This window comes from Spodoptera frugiperda, chromosome 20 (assembly GCF_023101765.2).
Source record: "Spodoptera frugiperda isolate SF20-4 chromosome 20, AGI-APGP_CSIRO_Sfru_2.0, whole genome shotgun sequence".
Classification (NCBI taxonomy): Eukaryota; Metazoa; Arthropoda; class Insecta; order Lepidoptera; family Noctuidae; genus Spodoptera; species Spodoptera frugiperda.
The window spans coordinates 6,071,678-6,093,476 of NC_064231.1; the positions used below are offsets into that span (position 1 = coordinate 6,071,678).

General features: G+C 31.9%; 1 protein-coding gene across 12 annotated transcripts in view; it reads right to left on the reverse strand.

Annotated features, from left to right (window-relative positions):
- LOC118281882 (uncharacterized) overlaps window positions 1–19,256 on the reverse strand; it is a 173,360-nt gene extending 154,104 nt beyond the window's left edge. For 5 of the 12 annotated variants that reach the window (XM_035602695.2, XM_035602731.2, XM_035602703.2 and 2 more), the window contains exon 1: window positions 18,526–19,254. The gene's annotated coding sequence lies outside the window, so the exon portion shown is untranslated. Of the gene's footprint in view, window positions 1–18,525 lie in introns of all 12 variants that reach the window. The other 7 variants (XM_050701701.1, XM_035602676.2, XM_035602687.2 and 4 more) reach the window with 3 other exon arrangements.
- Window positions 19,257–21,799: the final 2,543 nt, after the last annotated feature.

The following is a 21,799-nucleotide window of genomic DNA, read 5'->3' on the forward strand; positions in this document are numbered from 1 at the left end:
TTTTTACGTTTTTTATAAAAACTTATTTCAAAGTCAATAGTCAAAAAAGTGTCACATCATGTCAGCAAATTACTCTACAAATTATTTATTTCAAGAAAGTATCATATTTTATGCAATAATGGTAAAAAAGACAATGCAGAAAAGTTTTAAAAAGCCATTCACGCTTGTTCCTCGTTAAGGAAGAGATTGCTTTTTAATTTAAAATGTGACGCTTTTTTATAAAAAATCCAAGCATTATATTATCCATATCACCTGCCATTTTTTATGTTTTTTAAAACTTGTAGATTAAAATTGTCTCGGGAATTATTTAATATGACATTCCTTTGTACTATGAAGTTAAAAAAATGGACGCTATGCAGATGTGAATACAGAACAGGGAACTGGAAAATGATGTAGTAGTAGATTAATTAAAAATATTGGACAAGCATTTTTCTAATAAATTAGTACACAAATAATATGATTTACCTAGATCTGACAATACACATCGAATAGTAATGGAGGAACATAAATACATACAAGCTGTCCAGTCAACTACAGCTCTCCATTGTAATCTTGTTAAACTCTTCTAATAAGCTGATTACATACTACACTACATGTGATACAAATTGCTTTGTACATGGTGACAAACTATACGCATTTTAATTTGTTTAATGTATATCTTTTTATCAAAGACATGTCAGTCCCATCGTAGTCTTTTAATATTATTTGACTACTTCAATGTCATACCTATTTTAAATAATACTCTAGGTATTATTTACATTTTCATTTTATGATTTGTCCATTCAACAATTGAATTTCAATACGAATGTTTATAAATAATTCTATGCTACCAAAACGTATTTAATTACGTTGATTGGTTGCATTGTTTGCACAAACTACTTTATTTACGGGTGACTATGTAATTGCGCACTGTAATGATCGATTGTTGGGGCCACCGCACTCCCCTCTACCTATACCTATGTATAAATAGGTCCCATTCTATTAATGTGTAAACACTTCACCGTATTTTGTTAATGCATGAATTGTTATTATAAAATTATATAATAAAACTTTAGAATCGATCCGGGATCTTTAGATCAGTGCATTTACTTGAGTTTACCTTAATTTCGTAATAGAGGTAGAAGCACTAAAACTATGCATACACAGAAAACGGATAATCCCCGAAATATAGAAAATACCTATACCGTAAGTAAGAATATGTATGTAATAGAACTAGAAACATAGTAACTAGTGCTTACCCCACTGACATTTAAGTTGATGGTGGTCGGTGATTTAAACCCCTTTTACCGGAGACGACTTTGATTGATTTAGCTTGTATATTAGTCTACCCTTAATTGAATTGATGCTGCCACGCGGAGCGCAGTGCATTTGCGGTTTAGCGAGTTCGAATGGATTCAGCGCATTTTCTCGAACTGTATTACAGTTAGTTTAGTTTTATACAAAAGATAAAATTATAGGTTCAGTAATACGCGAAAAAAATTGAATGGGCATATTTTTTATGGTAAAATCACCTGATGGTAAGCAATCGACGCCATCCATGGACATGGTTTAGGAATTTAAGGGTTGTTGGGGAAACGGGGATTGAGAAGATTAAGAAAGGGAGGTAATTTAGCCTCCGGTAACCTCACTCAACAAACGTTGTTCCACGTCAGTTTTCTGTGAGGCCGTTTCGTGCCAAAGCATGGCTCTCTCAGACTTAGATTAAGCAATATATACCGTGTCTGTTCAAAGTTTAACACAGTATTTGAATGTTAGCTTTATTATTTTATTTTAAGAACTGCACGTCCTATTACTGAGCTAGATAATATAACTAATTCTCTCAAACTCAATTAAATTAGGCAGTAAATATTTCAAGACAATGGACCAAGTGTTCAAGTCGGAAGCGAGATGCAATAATTGAGCATTAACTAGCCAAATAATGATGTCTAGTGGCAGCCGATAGTGCCAAGAAGTATTGATGATCGATTTATGATCGTCGAGATTGTAAACAAACTCACAGGCGATTTCAAACTGTTTATACTTCAGTTAGTACCGCCCAAACCGTAAAGATTACGTTGTTGCGGCTGTGTGAATGTTTGACATTCATCGTTATTATTATTCGCAGGAAAATTGCAGACAACTGTTTTTGAGGGTGGAAATTCTTGAAAAGTATTTAATTTTGGACCTTCCATTTAAGCATTGCACTAAGTAATAATCTAGAGTAACAACTACATTTTTATGTTCAATATCATGGGTCTAATTTATAGCAACCACATCTTTCTATATGGATATCGCACTGACAAAATATGTTATTCGTGTTGCTTTACCTATTGGTATGCAATTGATTAATTCCTGGAAAAGGACTAATATAGTTTTTTTAGGTTGGTATATCTATAAACATGTATTATCTGAAAGCGTATTTACAAGATTAGCATTTAAACTTTCATCATTGATCACGTTCGCATTTTTCTCTTGTAATCGATCTTCTATTGTTTCCTAACAAAGTTTGCGAGGGTGTTCAATGTTACTTAAGTCTATCATGTAAATGAGACACGCTTGTTGCCTGTCAGCAAATTTACATTACACGTACCTACTTATGTCCTTTCTTATATTTTTTTCGTATTAACTAAATTGCCTTGCGCACGACATGATACACCGAGCCTATCGTGAAAGTAGGTTGAAAATAATTATCTCACGACCAACAAAAGTTCGATAAATATAGGTATGTTTACTCAGACAGATAATTATAGACATTGAGAAGTACAAAAAGATGAGCACACTGGTTATTTTTACACTTTACTCAAGACATAATAATATCTCTACATTTCATCCTAGAGCTGAGTTAAAATTTGCCGTATTATTTACGGTCTCCATTACCAAACTGTAACTTGTAAAACGGTCTTTAAAAGCTTTCGTAATTAAATTAATTGGGCACAATATCCCATTTAGTATATAGCATCGATTCATCCAGACTCTTTCATTATTGTGTTGGCATTAATTAAATTTTTTATCGCCATTCATAAATTTTCTAGCTCATAGGTGTTTATTTCAATGGCATATCTATTGCAATAAATAAATTTTATTGCATAGGTACGTGTTGCGTGTGCTATTGATTGTTTTATGACCGGCAACAGAACATAACGGTAGTGAACAGAAATAGAATTTGACAGTAAAAATAGGGTGAAATATAATGTTTTACGAATGTAAATCACAAGATTATTATCTTGTCGAAAGCTATAGAACGGTTGGTATATAAAAAATGGCATAATAATTATAGCGATAATAATTGGCAAAATTATGTAATGTTAATGTGTGGTGTGGCGGGTGGGCCAACAATTCGTAGTCGGGCCTTGGCTCGAGTTGGTGACAATGAACGCAGAACGACTCACTGGCTAAATATAAGAGTGGCGGCCCACCTGCACCCGGGGCTTGACGCTCAGCTGTTCGTGACGTTTAGTTGGCCGCTCAGCGGTTTCCTCAAGCCACGACCTTTAAAATCTTCAAGCGCCAGATGATTGTCTGTCTTCCGGACTGACGTTAACTTCATAAAAACTAAGAGAAACTATCTCTGAATTTTAGAGATAAATGTTCTATTTTCTATCTTCCGTTCGTTTTTATCTGCGCTGTAAGATAAATGAATTTACTAGCTAAATTATCGAGAACAATCTCGTTCTAATTTATTACGTGATTCAATATCCAAAATCAATTTAACTTGAAACCCTTTATAATAAGCCCTAGTCTTCAATCTTTAGCGCGCGGGTTCGCTGTTCAGGGATAATACCATATAATCTAGCTAACAAGTCGAGCAAAATAATTTAAGAGAACGAATTTAATCTACTCATGAAATACGAAAATAAAGAGTTAAGTAAAAAGAAAATAGTATTTCATCAAGTAATAGGTACGAATATTTTCAAAAGAGACTTAATAAAAGTTCAAAGATTCTAAGGTCTTTTGACTCAAATAAACCAATTTAAAAAATAGTTTATTTCAATTTGATGAGTCTAATATTAAAATACTTTGAGGGCTTTGACTGTTATTTAGAAATACTAATGAGAGTCGTAAAGACCGAACGAACATTTTTAGAAACCGATTAGTTATACAAATATTTTTACTAATGAGCATACAAATATTTCAAAAATATATAGCAGTAATTTAAGAATATAGGCACATAGAAACATTAAGTGCTTTAATATTTTATAAAGTCCATTACGAATTACATCGGCCAAAACATAATCTTAACCCAATAACAATATTGCAATATACATCTTAACGCAAACTAATATCATTGATACGCAAATAGTAAGTACTGCATACATAATAATACCTATATGTATTACAGCGCTAGGTATTCATAATACACAATAATAGTTCCTCGCACGGAATACCAAAACATATGATGTTATATAGGTACTGTTATAGCTACGGATTAGTGATAGCAGATATTAGGTGCGAGATACGCATTATGCTGGTGTTATGATCATGTTTATAACATGAGGTAAGCATAGTTCTTATACATTCTCATTCTTACTATTGCGTGTATATAGGTAGTTAGATTTGCTTCAAGTACTTACACATTGACATTTAATAATTACTTAAACGATTCCTTTATAATGATTTTGTATCGAAAACAATTGCTATGGACTGTGTTAAGTTACCGTTAAATGACTCTGAGTACGGTGGTTATACTCACAAGTCTGGGATCAATGCCATTTTGTATCACTTTAAATAATAATAATAAGTACTTCATGAAAGAGATTGTAATTCAGAATATATTAAAATCGTAATGACAGTTCAAGCTCACGACCTACTTTAAATTACTCACTCAGATGTTTAAAGAATATACATGTTACGGTAAATGTGATTAATTGAAAATTATTAATAATTTTACAAAATTATTAATAATAATAACCACATGTTTTGGTAAATGTGAATAATCGATCGAAATTTATTACTTTTAGTAGTGATTATTAATAATTCACGACACATATTGGTGAAAGTAATAAAATAAATATTAACCCTATGTTTTTTGACCAGCATGTATTTATTTATAATATTAAACACCGTCTTACGATTATATTAATTAGAGATCACACAAACAAGGTTACTTGTACTTGCTTTAAACCGAAAGGACAACAAATTCACATATTCTGAACTAGAATATTAAATAGTGCCCTTCTACATTTATCTGGGCTCGCTGTCGTTGCAGCGGTAAGTCCCCTGTTTGAGGAGTGGCTAGAGAGACGCCACGGCGTCCTCACCGCCTGACGCAGTTGCTTACCGGACATGGGAGTTTGGGTAGGTTCCTGTTTCTGATTGGGCGGGAGGAAAAGCACAGGTGTCATCACTGCGAGGACCGCCCGGAGGACACGGAACAATTATTGTTTCATTAACAAAATCAACACGAATCCTAAAAGCAATAATCAACAATCATATTTGGTTTGCCTGTAAATCTTCTGTAGCACCTATAAATGCATCAATTTAAAATTTTAAAAGTATTATCATAGAATTTAACAATTATTTGTTGTGCAAGTAAAATATATTGCCGTTTAAATTGAAATAAAAATAACATCTTGGCCACTTATTACATTTATCACCACTGGGGTAAAATTATTAATAATAATCGACAAATGTGATTAATTTATCACTTTTACCTCGAGTTTCGGTAATTATTAATAATAGTAGATAATTATTAATAATTTTCAATTATTCACTCTTACCGTAACATACATATCATTTGTATGCAAATACATAACCTCTTTTATGATCTAAAGGCGTTTTTATTACGAAGATGCAAGATAAAGAGACGTCATCAGACACCTGGGTCAAAAATTACTTAAGAAGTATGTTCTCAAGGAAAATGGAAAACTTTTTACGATTTATGAAACATATATATGTATACAGAAGTATCTACTATATAGATGTATACTACGTTCATCTTACGAGTCATCAACAGAAAAGCTTTCGACAATTCGCCTGCGGTAATATGCATGTATGGGGTGGCAGGTACAAGGCGTCTTACCCTGTGGTTAGGGAGAAAGGTGTGTCATAAAAGAAACTGTCATGAATGATCGCAGGATGAGGGTGCTTTCTGATTTCCAAATATCAACATTTGCTTTGGAACAGATATTTTTGAAGATTAATCTCTGTTTTGTGATTGCTTACAATGCGTACCTTTAAAGCCAAAAATATCGGTTTTTCGGTAGATTTTTGTTTACTTTTAGAATTTAATGAGGTACGGTAGGTATTTCATTACTGGTGTACCTATGTTTGTTGCAGTTTTAAGATTAAATTATTGGACAGACCTCAAAACTTGTAACATCAATAAGACTATTGTGTGCATGCTTACGTGAAGAACATAGCAGTAATTACGATATTTTCTTAACAACCCTAACTTTTAGTGATGCTAATTACTGATTTATGACCCAAAAACACTGTAGGGTTGTCGCAACCACGCCAAATTGATTTTGTATCAACTTTTATAGCGTCATTTGTATACAACCATAAACCACAATATTGTGGTCGGACTGGCCTGAAATAATTAGCACTTGTGTCAACGAGTGGACACGTAGTCAAGTCAATCAATTTATCAACATGTAACTTTTCAAGCTAACTAATTCTATTGTAATCACTACCTGGGTAGACATTTCGTGACTCTACTTAATCGAATGGAGGTACGTAATCGGATAGGCATCGATTAGTATTCTATTAACTGTCGAAGTAACACCATTTTGATTAGAGAATACAATGTATTATTTGTTTATTATGTGGTTACCTTGATTGCCATGATTTAGATCAAAAGAAAAACTATTTATTTTTTGTATTTTTGCTATCAGCTTTATCTTGATAACTTTTTTTTTCAAAAAAAGGGTTGTAAACTCAAATGTACACAAAATATTGACACAAGTAAATACTTCTGGTTACTTAAAAATACTTCGTACTTCGTAAAAACTATAAAGGAATAATAACACAAACATAATGCACAACATTAAGGTACAATTTCAAAATGAAGTAATTACACTTTACTGCGCTTCCATAGAAGGAGATTCGAGTAAACAGTTTCCGTACATTTATTTTGTAACACAAGCCTCGTGTTGTAAGTCTCATTAGTCGAAATATTATGAGCTCACATGATGCACTTCACGTGTTTGTAACATTTTAAGATGTACGCGGAAATTTATTATGAGACAAGTCGACATGGCTTGAGTGTTGATGCGACAGATATATTAGTCGCATCTGTTATAAAGAGGGGAATATGCTCTTGAATACTGTATTATGATAGTTAATTAACTGTGTTTTGCTGCTGTTAGTCGGCTTTCAAACCGAAATCTTTCATGTAAAACTATGCAAATATTTATCTGGACAGACGCATGAATGTACGTAAGTATACATAAAATACTCTGGAAATCGAATATAAACTTACCTATTCTATCGTGCGTTTTAATTGATGTAAGTATGTATATACCTATACGGAGAGAACCAATTTAAATTTATAAGTAAGAGCACTTAATCGAAAAAGAATAGTTTTTTTCATGTTGAATAGGTATTAGGATATCGTGAGCATCTAGCATACCTACACAACACAATCCTATTTATTCCTAAGTACTGTAATCGATTTACCAATCAATCATAGCTTTCTTCTGTTAAATAATAAATGGATACCTACCTAATATCTGCGTTAAGCCCACGTTAATACCTCGAAGAAAATCGGTAGCCATTTGCTATTGACATAACGCATTATCGGTGTTTAGTTTCGACGATTAGGTAAACAATTTAGGGAACAGACAGGTAATTACGTTTAGACACGGCCAGCTATCGCAATTCAGACTGTAACAAACATTTCATAAAGGTTGGTCGAATTTTAGACATGGACTTATTTTTATCTGGATTGTGAACTTTTGAATTGATCTATTATCACACTAATTTTGTAAATGTGAAAGTTTGTTTGGATTTTTGTCCGTCAATGGCGCTGAAACTACTAAACGCATTTTGGTGTATACCATATGTATTATAGGATTCTAATTGTCTTGGGTGATAGGATAATTTTTACGGCGAAGCCGCTGGCAGAAGCTAATAAAGTTATAATAGTAATATAATAGTTATAAAGTAAATACACTCAGTTAAGAAAAGAGTAAATAAACTATTGCTAAAACTAACAACCAACCCTCTAAATTAAAGAATGACGAGGCTCAAATTTAGACTTCAAATATAAAATTGTTAGTCATAAATAATATGGATGTGGATACTTAGTCACAAATAGTTCTTAGTATCCACACAAAACTCTACTTGTATATTTTCTATTCAATTTTCTACAGCGAACGTTACATAAAAGTTTTAAGACACCTGTAAAGTTGAGACAAAACTTTCAGAGTTACATTTCATAACTGTTTCAAAGAAAAGATATCAGTTACCTGTGGGTCGGTTTGTGTTACACTTCCTAAAGTAGAATTCTAGATGTCGGTATCTTTTAAATTTTTAACCAGATATATTAAAACTAGAAATCTATACTAATATATAAAACTGCGTTTGTTTGTTTGAACGCGCTGATCTTCGGAACTACTGATCCGATTTGAATAATTATTTTTGTGTTAGATAGTGTATTTATCTAAAAAGCTATAAAACATCACGCTTTCACGCTATGATCTAATACGAAGTAAAACAGAGCGGGTGAAACCGCGTGGAAGGAGCTAGTATAAGTTTATAAACTGAATGGACTAACACTATTATGAACTTATACGAGAGAGTATCATGTTTATTATTATTAGAACTGAGTTAAATGATCATGGCACTTGCAACAATATCCAATAGTAATTTGGGTATCACTATTACACAGTATAATGTAATACTCGTATCAACGTTATTAAATTTGAATTCATAAGATTTTCTCATTTTAATTAGTATTTTCATGAAAAGCTTTTCATAGGGAGATAAAACATTTCAACGTACCAAATTCAATTTTACCTACATCAAACTTGAAATGAATGATGAATTAATAAAATTCATTCTCATGATAATAGTGCATTGAATTTAGAACTTTAATATTAGCGGCCATAAAATTGAATTTTCTATTGTCTGACATCATGGTGACCTATATGTAGTTATACCTACAAGGATGGTTTGTGACCTACATGAAAGGCACAAAGTTGCCTTACGACCAACTTTAAAGTCGTCTGGAGAAACAAAGACAAATCCTACTCGTTAATAATGCAATCTAACGTTGAGAGCGCTGAGAATATACCGTAAGTGGCGCCACCTGGCGTTGTCTACCTTTTCAAACGATTGATTTAACTTGTTAAGTATGGCAATGCAATTGGTCAGTCAGTTGGGAATTATTTGTAATGTTATTATTTAATGATTTTTCTGTAATAAGTATCGTGAGAAATACCTACTTTTCGAGAAAAGCTTCTACTAGTTTCAGATCACACCGGGACTCTTATCAATGAGTACGTTTGACTTCTTTTGTAAAGCCGTTTTCTTTATTTCAATAGTTGAAGGTCGTTGCAATGCCTTAATTATAAGATAGTTGTTTATATTGATATTAATTTCATTTCTTAGTAAAGGTACAGGTAACATGAAAAGCTAATTAATCAATTCGGAGAATCTCAAAATGAAAGCTATTTCAACTATTATGTGTTTTATTCAATACAACATATTCTTCTGCAAAATACATTTTCCCGTATTTCATATTGAGAGTACTAATTAATAATACCGTGTATAATTTATATTTCACAGATATAAATTCAGTCTTATTTCTGTTGTAAAATTTCCATTATTTTATGTTCTGTTTCGTATGTTATTTTATCTGAACTAGTATTATAAAAAATGCAGTAATGTTTTTTGTAGCAAAATTTTACCTTTTTTTAGATAACAAAGAATTGTTATATTTAACTAACAGTTCTAGAAACAATGTAGGTTCAATAAATATAGAATCGAAAAATAATTTGAATATCAAATGAAGCAAAGAAATAAACCATATTTTTATTCAGACAATATTCTGTTAAAAATCTAGTTTTAACGCTGGGTTCGCGTTTAATGCAAACAAATCTTATTTCGTACTGCGAAATGAAGCAAAAACTTCACGATTTTTCTTACAGCTCTTTTTCATTTTGTGAAGAATATATAAAATCTTATAACTACTCTGGCCGCAGATTGAAACTGGTTTATTTTAATAAGTGAGAAAAGACCACTAACCGCACTTGTGGTGACCGCAAGCCACACCCTACTCTACACGGTAGGTAATAAAGTATAACTATTAGTTTTTAATTTGTTAGGTCTTTTAAGTGGAACGATTAATTCTTTTTATTACAATACTAGCTTTTGCCCGCGACTTCGTTCGCGTGGAATAGTGACTTCCGGCAAATTTTTGGTTTTAACCACATAGTTCCCATAGCTATAGGCTGATGATGATGATGATGATGATGATGATGATGAGATCCCGATCTCGCGGGATCTTTTCAAAAATGAGATGTGGAAGATATTCCAGGGAACTCTTCAAAAATCAACATAATGAGCTCTGCGTTTGATTTTAATAGATGTATACTCACTTAGGGCATTGAAAAAATAGTTTAAAAACGGACTTTAACTAAAGAAATATTATAATCTTTCCGAACTTAAGATGAAAACTAACTTAAAACTAAAGAAAGCTACGAATTACGAATTTATAACAATTAAAAAAGAAATTATATTAGAACCTATCCTTTATGCTATAATAACCAAGCTTAAACTAAATAATTTAAAAGAAACGACTTAAATCTAATCTAATTTATTTATAAATTAGACTTACAATTTTATTAAAAAAACTAACTACAGTAACTACTAATAATCGATATCAAACTAAACCTACGTTAAAAAGTTTAACCAGAAAACCAGGAAAACCCAACAAATAAACTTATTAATTGACAAATACAACGAAACCAATTTAGAATATACGAAACAGCAGGACCACTACAGACAAATAATCATACGACTGATAATACACATTTTCTATACAATAGTACCGAAGCGCTCGGCCGATACCCAACCAAATAATTGTAACAAAACCATAGCGCAATCTTTGGATCCCAACGCCATCTATCGAGGATAAAGACAACTTGGATTATTTATTTATACTCCGTTCGGGCATTTTCTTTGTACTAAAAGTTTAATTATATTGATATAATTTTTTTCATACCTTTTTACTATTTGTTAACTTTTTTCGATGAATTAAAACAATAACATGAACCGAAGTCGTGTAACGATCGACATAGAACTATCTATACTCCGTTAGAGCGTTTTCTTTGTACTAAAAGTTGTATTATGTTATATTTTTCATTGCTTTTTACTATTTTGTAAAAACAAATTTCCAATGAATTAAAACAATAACATGAACTGAACAATTGTAATTACACCATTGCGCGATCAACGCCATCTATCTACGGAGTATAGGAACAGCCCGACATTGTTCAATTCCGTACTATAAGTACGAAATTGAACAATAGATGGCGCTGTATGTCCGGAATAAATTTATTTTTTATTTTATTTTTTTTTATTTTTATTTTATTTTTATTTTATTTTTATTTTTTTTTTATTTTTATTTTATTTTTATTTTATTTTTATTTTTATTTTGTTTTTATTTTTTCGTTTATTTTTATTTTAATTTTATTTTAATTTTATTTTAATTTTATTTTAATTTTATTTTAATTTTATTTTAATTTTATTTTTATTTTTATTTTTATTTTTATTTTTATTTTTATTTTTATTTTATTTTTATTTTATTTTTATTTTATTTTTATTTTTATTTTTATTTTATTTTTATTTTATTTTTATTTTATTTTTATTTTATTTTTATTTTATTTTCATTTTATTTTTTTTTTATTTTTATTTTATTTTTATTTTATTTTTATTTTTATTTTATTTTTATATTTTATTTTTATTTTATTTTATTTTATTTTATTTTTATTTTTATTTTATTTTTATTTTTATTTTTATTTTTATTTTATTTTTATTTTATTTTATTTTATTTTTATTTTATTTATATTTTATTTTATTTTTATTTTATTTTTATTTTATTTTATTTTATTTTTATTTTATTTTTTGATTTTTGAAATAAAAATATATCTATGTCCTTTCTAAGGTTCTAAACTATATCTGCACCAAATTTCAACCAAATCCGTCAAATAGTTGCGGAGATTAATGGTATAAGCATAGAATGTTCGACGTGATTCTTTAATTTGACATAACTTTTTTATTTATGAACCGATTGACATGAAACAAACACTAAATGTAAATTTAAGCATCCCACAATATATTCGTGAAAACCGCATCCAACTCGGATCAGCCGTTTCTGAGATTAGCGCGCACAGACGAACAGACAAACAGACAAACAGACAAACAGACAAACAGACAAACAGACAAACAGACAAACAGACAAAAAAAAAGTTAATTACATTTTTGGGTTCGACATCGACATAACAATAACCCCTGCTATTTTTTTTATTTTTATTTTCAATGTACAGACAGCACTTTTCTACGATTTTATTATATGTATAGATTGGCTGGTACTGAATATAAAGATAAAGGTAATTTTGTAGTCATAAGTTCAAAAAAATATAATTTTAATCATATTTTCATTTTTATTTACATAATAATATAGTGACAATTAATTATATTATAGTAAAATTATCAAAGAATAGGATGTATCACTTTTATTTATTATTTGTAAAACGTAATTAGAAAATCTCCAAATAATTGTTACAATATGTCGAAATTCAGGTACCGACCCCATATGAAGACGCATACTTTACCCTTATCATTTTGAACGTAGCAACGTCTCTTAAGGATTGTTGTGTTCGATATAACGACTTTCTGATTAAAGTTAGAAGAGCTGCCTGATCTTATCATATTCTTAAGGAACCATTTTATCTTTATGATACAAAAGGGGAGAAAGCCGCGGACTTACAATGATTCCTTTCAAATGATTCGGGAAACTCTACTAGCGTTCGATCCCTATACAAAAATAATGTACTGACCCAATATACTTTGCAACTTCACAGTTCCGAACTACTAAGTGACAGTTGTTTCTCTTCCATTTTTAGTTCTGATGAAAACTACACAGACTCATAGCAAAAATAGCAGTCTAGACGGCTAATCCAAAAGCCGGTTCAATTCAAAAATAACTTTTGAACCGGCTAAATTCAACCGTAGTAGGAATCCGTCCGTTCACAGATCGAAATATGGGACAGAGCTGTCCCACAGAAACTTATATTCTGGATATTCCTGGAATGAGTTCAAATATATCGATCGACGCTTATATTGCAAGATAAGATACCGCAGCCGCACAATGATAGTTTGATTGTGTGTTTATTTAGGATACTACTAGATGTGACAGCGCTTTAAATAGCTGATGGGCCCCCTGCCAAGATCCGCATAACTAAAAGGTATTGGTTTTGCATTCTGAAACATATGAAGATGTGTACTTAGGATTATTGTTACCTCGATGTCGCAATATTTTCATATAAAACAGCTTTTATCAAAATTGTAATTACGCGTATCATTTTACGACCCCCATGGGAAGCGAGGATGTATATTTAAACACGCCAATATTTTCTCTCGCAAAAAGACAAGTTATTAAACTTCGTAACTTGGACATAAAATTCCATAAATGGGCTACAAAATGTCACTTACCTTAAATGCTTTTCTATAAATTGATTCAGATACATACATTATGTTATCATTATGTTAGGTATGGTATATGTCATTTAAGCTTTTAGAATATTGAAAATTGTTTTTTTTTACATTGACCTTCTATTTTGTTTTATGTAAGAGTAAACAAAATTCTTTGACACTCATTTGTAATTTTAATAAAAATATGCGTATCTAAGAAATCCATTTATTCCAATACATTTTCAAAGACATAATTTATTTGGAGACCGGTACCTTGTAAAAAAAATCAATGCTTAATATGATTTACCAAAAAATAATGAAAAATGAAATAACCGTAGGTGTAAAGATAAAGATTTATGAACTAAATTGTGTTTTTGGCATATAAAGAACTAATAGCACTATCAATCAAGGTGAGAAGCAATCTTTCAAGATAAAATTCTCAAAGAAAACAATCAGAAAATAAATTTAAAGTCAAATTACTTTTCATATCTTTTAATTTTTGTATGTTTTTCCCGAGTTGTACCCTTACAAACGACATTAATAAACAATTCTGTGTTATTCGGCCAAGCATTGTCAACAGAATGTTTCTCATTTTTGTTGGCCCATGGAAATTGTCCTTTTTCAAACAATGTGAAGGTTAGGAAAAGAAATGGGGCTCATTACTCGCTCGCTATCTGAGAACGTCTAATTGGAACATTATGTTTTTCTACAATTTTTAACTCGGTTCGTGTTAAAATAAACAAACCATTAATATTTTGAAAACATTCCTTAATCAAATTAATGATTAATTAGACAATATGATTTTCTGACGTGTTTTTCCAAGATGGTTGCTAAGTCTTATGACGATTGCGATCGCCACGTAGTCGGTAGCCTCGCGTGCTCATTATGAGCTCTGTTGTGTCTTGAAACTAACCGAGCACGTTCCTCGAAGAGTTACGTTAGCAAGATACAGCTTGCTATGCTGCTCTTGCTTAATTAAAAATTTCCCTACTACGTATTACAATCATTATTAAATCGATAATGTAAACTGAAATAATCAAGATTGAATATTAAGACATAGTAATAAACACGACAAATTATATTTGCATTTGTCAACCGTAAAAAGTACGTCTTACCATTTAATGATCCTCATTACTCGGTTCGGTGACATTTCAATTTCTCATTTAACATGTACAGACGGCTATGAAAATTGTAACGTTTATTTTATACCCAAGAACTAAATACTACGTTTGTATATTAAATAGTAATTACTTATTTATTCTCTAACTGAGAGTAATTTAATGGTTACTTGACCCGATCCTTAGAAATGGTTTTCGGAACTAAATCGTTACTAAGGAATATTTATAGGTACTTAATAGTTAGTAGGTAATCATTAAGTGTTTACGAGTACGGCATTTAGTTTTAAGCCTTTAATAGTTATGAAACTTAGATTGTTTCCCCCTTCTTTAACTATGCATAAGTTGTAAGTAAGTACTAAGTAACTATGAAAGTTTTCTATAAACAGTTAATTACATTTTAATTAACAATATAATAGAACTTTTAGTACCTGTTCGTTAAATTGTTTAATGTGAGAGGAAGATAACATGTGAATATTAGGCTGCCTGTCCACAGGAGCGGAGCGAGGTAGCAGAGCGGAGAAACGGACAAATATTAACCAATAAGATCTGTCCAGTAAAGAGGAGTGGAGATTTTGTGCAATCCTATTGGTTAATATTTCTCCGTTTTTCCGCTACGCTACCTCAGGCAGCCTTAAAGTTCGATATTCTTCTTTCTTCATGTAAAACGTGACATTTTGTATTTAAAGAATGACTTAGGTCTGTATAAGCATGTACCAACGCATATATAACTTTAAACAATTATCTCTATTTTAATAGCAACTATGTCCGGAATGGTCTATTTCAGCTTAGAAGTCGTAACGTTATCATTGTAAGAAGTTGTAACGTTCTCTCTCGTAACTATTCATAATATGTTTTAATGACTTTACTGGAAACAAAACAAAGATGGCGTGTAAGTAAAATTTTCATTTCCCTATTTAATTACTTCTTGTAATGAATAAAGTTTCAAACATGAAAACGTGTTCTTATTTATAGGAAGTAGTGTTGTAGCTTAGGTAAGTAATCTTAACAAGTTACAGAGGTAAATGTGAATGAAAATAGTTAATTTTTGGAGCAGTTTTGAACTTAGTAGGTAGATATTATATCATTATACCTATGCAAAGTTCACATAAAGATAAGCACTACGAATAATAGATGCTTGGTTTTTTAGAAAGAAACAGGGATTATTTTAGTTATTTTAGAAAATCGACTGCACGGTTTGTGTGGTGGTTGCCGCGTAACCTGTAGCAGGCTCGATTCCCGCACACAGCAACTCTTTGTGTGATCCACAAATTGTTGTTTCGAGTCTGGGTGTTATGTGCATATGTAATTATAATTATGTAAGTGTGAGGCAACGTTTAAAAAACTATTCCATCAAAGAAGCGTGCTTCTGTCTGTTGTTTTGAGATATATTGCAAAAAGAGTAGGTTATACTTTCTAACTGTCTTAAGAGTGAGTGATATACATACATTATCTCGACGTAGGTACGTTAATTTGTATCCGAATCAATTTCGCAACAATTTTAACAGTCTATAAATGTCACGAAGGCCTAATAAACAGTTCAGGTAGGTAAGTTATGGTTTTGCTAAAATAAAACTATTGTCAAGGCAACGCCACGCGACATTTAATTTGAATGCCCATAAAGTATACGAACTAATGTTCGTTGTAATCTAACTGACTGTTTGTCTATTGTTGTCAGAACGGGCTTTGTCGTGAACTTATTTATAAAATGGCTCAAGTCATTGGTTTTGCGAATTTTATATACGTAGCATACAGCTTTTACTGTCGATTGAAATAGCATATTTAATCTTCTTAATGGATATGAAATCTATACATATAATAAAATCGTAGAAAAGTGCTGTCTGTACATTGAAAATAAAAATAAAAAAAATAGCAGGGGTTATTGTTATGTCGATGTCGAACCCAAAAATGTAATTAACTTTTTTTTGTCTGTTTGTCTGTTTGTCTGTTTGTCTGTTTGTCTGTTTGTCTGTTTGTCTGTTCGTCTGTGCGCGCTAATCTCAGAAACGGCTGATCCGAGTTGGATGCGGTTTTCACGAATATATTGTGGGATGCTTAAATTTACATTTAGTGTTTGTTTCATGTCAATCGGTTCATAAATAAAAAAGTTATGTCAAATTAAAGAATCACGTCGAACATTCTATGCTTATACCATTAATCTCCGCAACTATTTGACGGATTTGGTTGAAATTTGGTACAGATATAGTTTAGAACCTTAGAAAGGACATAGATATATTTTTATTTCAAAAATCAAAAAATAAAAATAAGAAATAAATTATTTATAAATAATTCTATGTCGATCGTTACACGACTTCGGTTCATGTTATTGTTTTAATTCATCGAAAAAAAGTAAATAAATAGTAAAAAGGTATAAAAAAATAATATCAATATAATTAAACTTTTAGTACAAAGAAAATGCCCGAACGGAGTATAAATAAATAATCCAAGTTGTCTTTATCCTCGATAGATCGAAATAGATCGCGCTATGGTTTCGTTACATTCATTTGGTTGGGTATCGGCCGAGCGCTTCGGTACTATCGTAGAAAAAGTGTATTATCAGTCGTATGATTATTTGTCTGTAGTGGTCCTGCTGTTTCGTATATTCTAAATTGGTTTCGTTGTATTTGTCAATTAATAAGTTTATTTGTTGGGTTTTCCTGGTTTTTTGGTTAAACTATTTAACGTAGGTTTAGTTTGATATCGATTATTAGTAGTTACTGTAGTTAGTTTTTTAAATAAAATTGTAAGTCTAATTTTTTTTTAATTAGATTAGATTTAAGTCGTTTCTTTTAAATTATTTAGTTTAAGCTTGGTTATTATAGCATAGAGGATAGGTTGTAATATAGTTTCTTTTTTAATTGTTATAAATTCGTAATTCGTAGCTTTCTTTAGTTTTAAGTTAGTTTAAGTCCGTTTTTAAACTATTTTTTCAATGCCCTAAGTGAGTATACATCTATTAAATTCAAACGCAGAGCTCATTATGTTGATTTTTGAAGAGTTCCCTGGAATATCTTCCACATCTCATTTTTGAAGAGATCCCGCGAGATCGGGAACTATGTGGTTAAAACCAAAAATTTGCCGGAAGTCACTATTCCACGCGAACGAAGTCGCGGGCAAAAGCTAGTGTATAATATAAAGAGATCTAAGCCTCTATTCATGCATTTGAAACAAATTTTAATGTTTTCAATTTATTTCAAAGAACTTAAACACATAGTTTGAAATAAATTTTCTTAATGCATTTATTTGTGTAAAAAAATAAATACATAATTCACGTAAATTAACACACCGCTTAGTCTTTTAAAGCCACAGAAGGCGTTTGGCATTATAAAATTATTTTATAAATATCCCACGATGTCATTGGACTTGGCACAAGGCGACTAGATAGGTATTACGACGACTATATAAAACACCTACTTGCGTGTTATGTACCACGCTCGGTTACAACACATAATAATTTGAACGACTACTCAAAAATGTTGTCAAAACCACATTTTGAATAAATATGTATGACCTGGTTTCTCTTCGAGTTTAAAGAGTTTGAATGTGTCCTCATTATTAAAAAAATAGCATTGAAGTACTGGCACTCGCCCGAAAACAATTTTATTTTAAGATACAATTGTATTTTAACTTCCGAGAGGTATGTGCTGTAACACTATCGTTACGCTAATTTTTACATGAACAATGCGCTGTAATTAAAAGTTTCTTTTGTAGAGTGAACTCGGATAACTATCTGCCTGAACTTTCGCTTCTACTACTAAAGACTTACATTATTATAGTATTACAAAGTACTTACCAATTTAGTTATGAGTAACCGTAGGATACGATGAAATTATTTTAAAAGTACACTAACACACCCACTATATAATCTTACAGTTCTACTAATCTATTGATAACACACTGAATAGTTTGTCTTTCAACACTTCTAATTAAAGATTTAAAACACACACTAAACTTATGTTTATTTAATGTCTTTGGTCATAGTTGCTTATTGTTCTAGGGGTAGTTTTACGAAGGATAAAAGTAATGTCCAAAACTATTTGTAAAACAGTGTAAATAGTTCATAAACCGTGTGTAAACTTTTCAAAGGTTGCAATCAGAAAATTTCAGTCGTTTCTTGTGTATAAATAGGTTCCGATATAATTTTACTCTGAGAAGCATTTTTGAATAATAAAACAACTTTGAAGCGGGTTTTTCTAGCGGGCAATGACGATCACTAAGAGTTTTGGAAAGTCGACAAAAGTTCTCGCAAGTGACTTTTCATTGTCATATTAAGCTCGTAGGATTCGTTCGATGGTTGTGGTGAGGGTTTCGGAGGGTGCTAAGGAGGTGATTATAAAATAAAGTGTGAGTTCGCTTGGTCGATCGTAGTCCATGGATGGGTAGCGCGCGAGCGAGCGCGTCGGGCGCGGCGGGCGGCGGGCGCGCTGGTCGACGTCGGACTGGCGGGCTGTGCCGCGGACGAACGACACGCGGAGTCCGTGCGGCGTGCTCCCGTGCGCCCTGGCCCGACAACCCTGGCTGACATGCACTCCGCTCAACCAACAACCGACATGCAAACTCAGTGCAATTTCAAAAGGTCGCTGTATTTTGTTATGTCGCCAATACAAGTACAGCTCATTAGCCTAGATAAATCAGATAATTTTAGTAAACTATTTCATAAACTGTCATGTTTTTGGTGAAATGTACCATGATTTATTAAGATAATTATATATTACATGAGTTTTTCACGAGGAATGAAATTGCATACACTAACAGTTTTGAGATAACATAAAACTCATTATCCGCATATAACACTTGACTTTCATAGCACAAACAGATGTGTTGACTGTGCCTCGAACAGAATAATTATAATTAATACTAGTATTAAAATACTTCATCTAGCTTTTAACACTATTCATACCCAATCCTTTTCGATTTTCATTTGACGATCGCCATTTCCCGTAATTTATGAAACTAATCAACACCATTTTGCGACTATTACACACGTTAGGTATCTATCTATATCTCTTTATTAAGACGTCGTACAATTTTCCGAGATTGAAGAGGACGAGTGATAAATGAAGTACATTAGGTCCTAGTACCTGCCTGCCATACCCCTGATCCTAACTTTTCAGCTATGTCGAGTTTCAGGGCGTGCTTTTTCACCAGTGCTACGAAGATGCTAAGCTGTGAAACTATGTAACTGTTTCCACTGAAACTAAGCTATGTAGCGGTGCGAATAAGAAGTGTTATGGAAATGTGCAGCTCGAGTATGAGATGTATCGATAGTAGGGAAACCATCCATAGCACATATTCGTGGCATACATCCATGGCACGGCATCTTTTCACATAAAAAATATATCTTAGTTGAACCCGTTTCCACCAGTGCTCAGCTATGTGTACCAATGAATATGATTGGTGGAAGAGAAACGCATCCACAGCAACGTAGCATAGCACATCTTGGTGGAAAAGAACCCTCAATGTTCATCGTTGCTTCCATACCACGTTAGTGTGTAAATCTTCTAATGAATAACGCGAACTTAGTCTAGTAACCTATTTACAAGCTATCTTTAAAGTAAAACTTTACACTTATGATACTGATTCGAACTTTTGCCTCAAAAACTTTATATTTTTCAAACGTGGGAAAATTTCGTACCTGTCACACCATGACTAGACAGCGTTAACATGACTACTAATAACAAACAACAATTATTTAAAGAATTATTGAAGTCCACATCAAATTATTTTCGTAATCTAATAAAATAGAGAACAATAACCCTTTTAGAAGACAAAATGGCTTAGGTAATGCTGATTTAAAATAAAATCAATGAGTTAAATGGAAATTCATATTTCAGATGAGTCTCTCTGAATTTCCGTATTTACCGTTTTTACCCGTGGTTTTTACAATGTGTCTGATCTTTTTTTCGGTAATAACTATTGTAAGACACACTTAATTGACTAAATATCACGGCTTACTCACGAACATTAATGGAGATAAGCTCTACCAGTTTCTAGTCACAAAGGGACTCTTCATCATGAGCAGCGTGCGCAGACGCGACGTCGCCGCGTCTAAACTAGTAAAGTCTCCATTAATGTACGTGAGTAAACCGTTAATTACCGATTTATAGTTAATATCGTCTGATCCAAAATGATATTTCCAAGAGTACTTACACTACACAAAATATTGGACTAAAATCATGAAATAACACTTCAGTATAATTATGCTGAAGTCATAACTAATTTAGTTCAAGATCGCCTACTAATGGACAAATCAACGCGGGATAAATGGCAATGGTGCGAACTTTATATTTAAATAATTTTCGGAAGGAAGATGTTGGAAAAATTGAGTATGCGCAAGAGTTGACGTGGCGTGTAGTGACGTCACAGATGTCGACGTGCCGTCTATTCTCGTCCGCGACATTTCCGCGGCCGCGTCGCACACGCAGACGCGACAAAAGCCAGAAATATTTGACGACATTCAAAGGTCAATTTCACAAACAACTTTGTATTAGGCGGTGGTTTAGTTGTTCTATATCGTCGTTGCAAATTTTTATTTGATAAACAATGTCTCTTGGTGTTAATATTTTTAAACTATTTTTTACTTTATCAACTTCCAATTCATGAAAAGTCTTCACCTGATTAAACTGACTGATTAAATTGTTGAACTAAACTATTAGTCTTATGTTCATGTGCATGCATGCATTACTACTACTAATGAGACCTGGGATACAAAAGTTTTTCAGAAAGAAATGACGAGAACGAAAACGTAAAAAATATAACATACAATACATACATTAACGGCAGCCTGTGGTCTATGAATAGTTCCTAGTTCGAGTCAACACGATTACAATAATATTATAATATCAGGTATTAATTTTGCATATTGTTACAACCACAAAACAAGTCGAAAGAGTGTAGAGTGGGTAAGACCAACACGATATAATTATAATATCACTAGCAAACCTGGCGAACTCCGTTTCGCCACCATGTGATTTTTTCCTAATTTTTTTTTTTGCTATAAACCTCACGGAACCCTATACCTTTCCAATAAATGCAAAACCATGGAAATCGGTTCGTGCGTTCTGGAG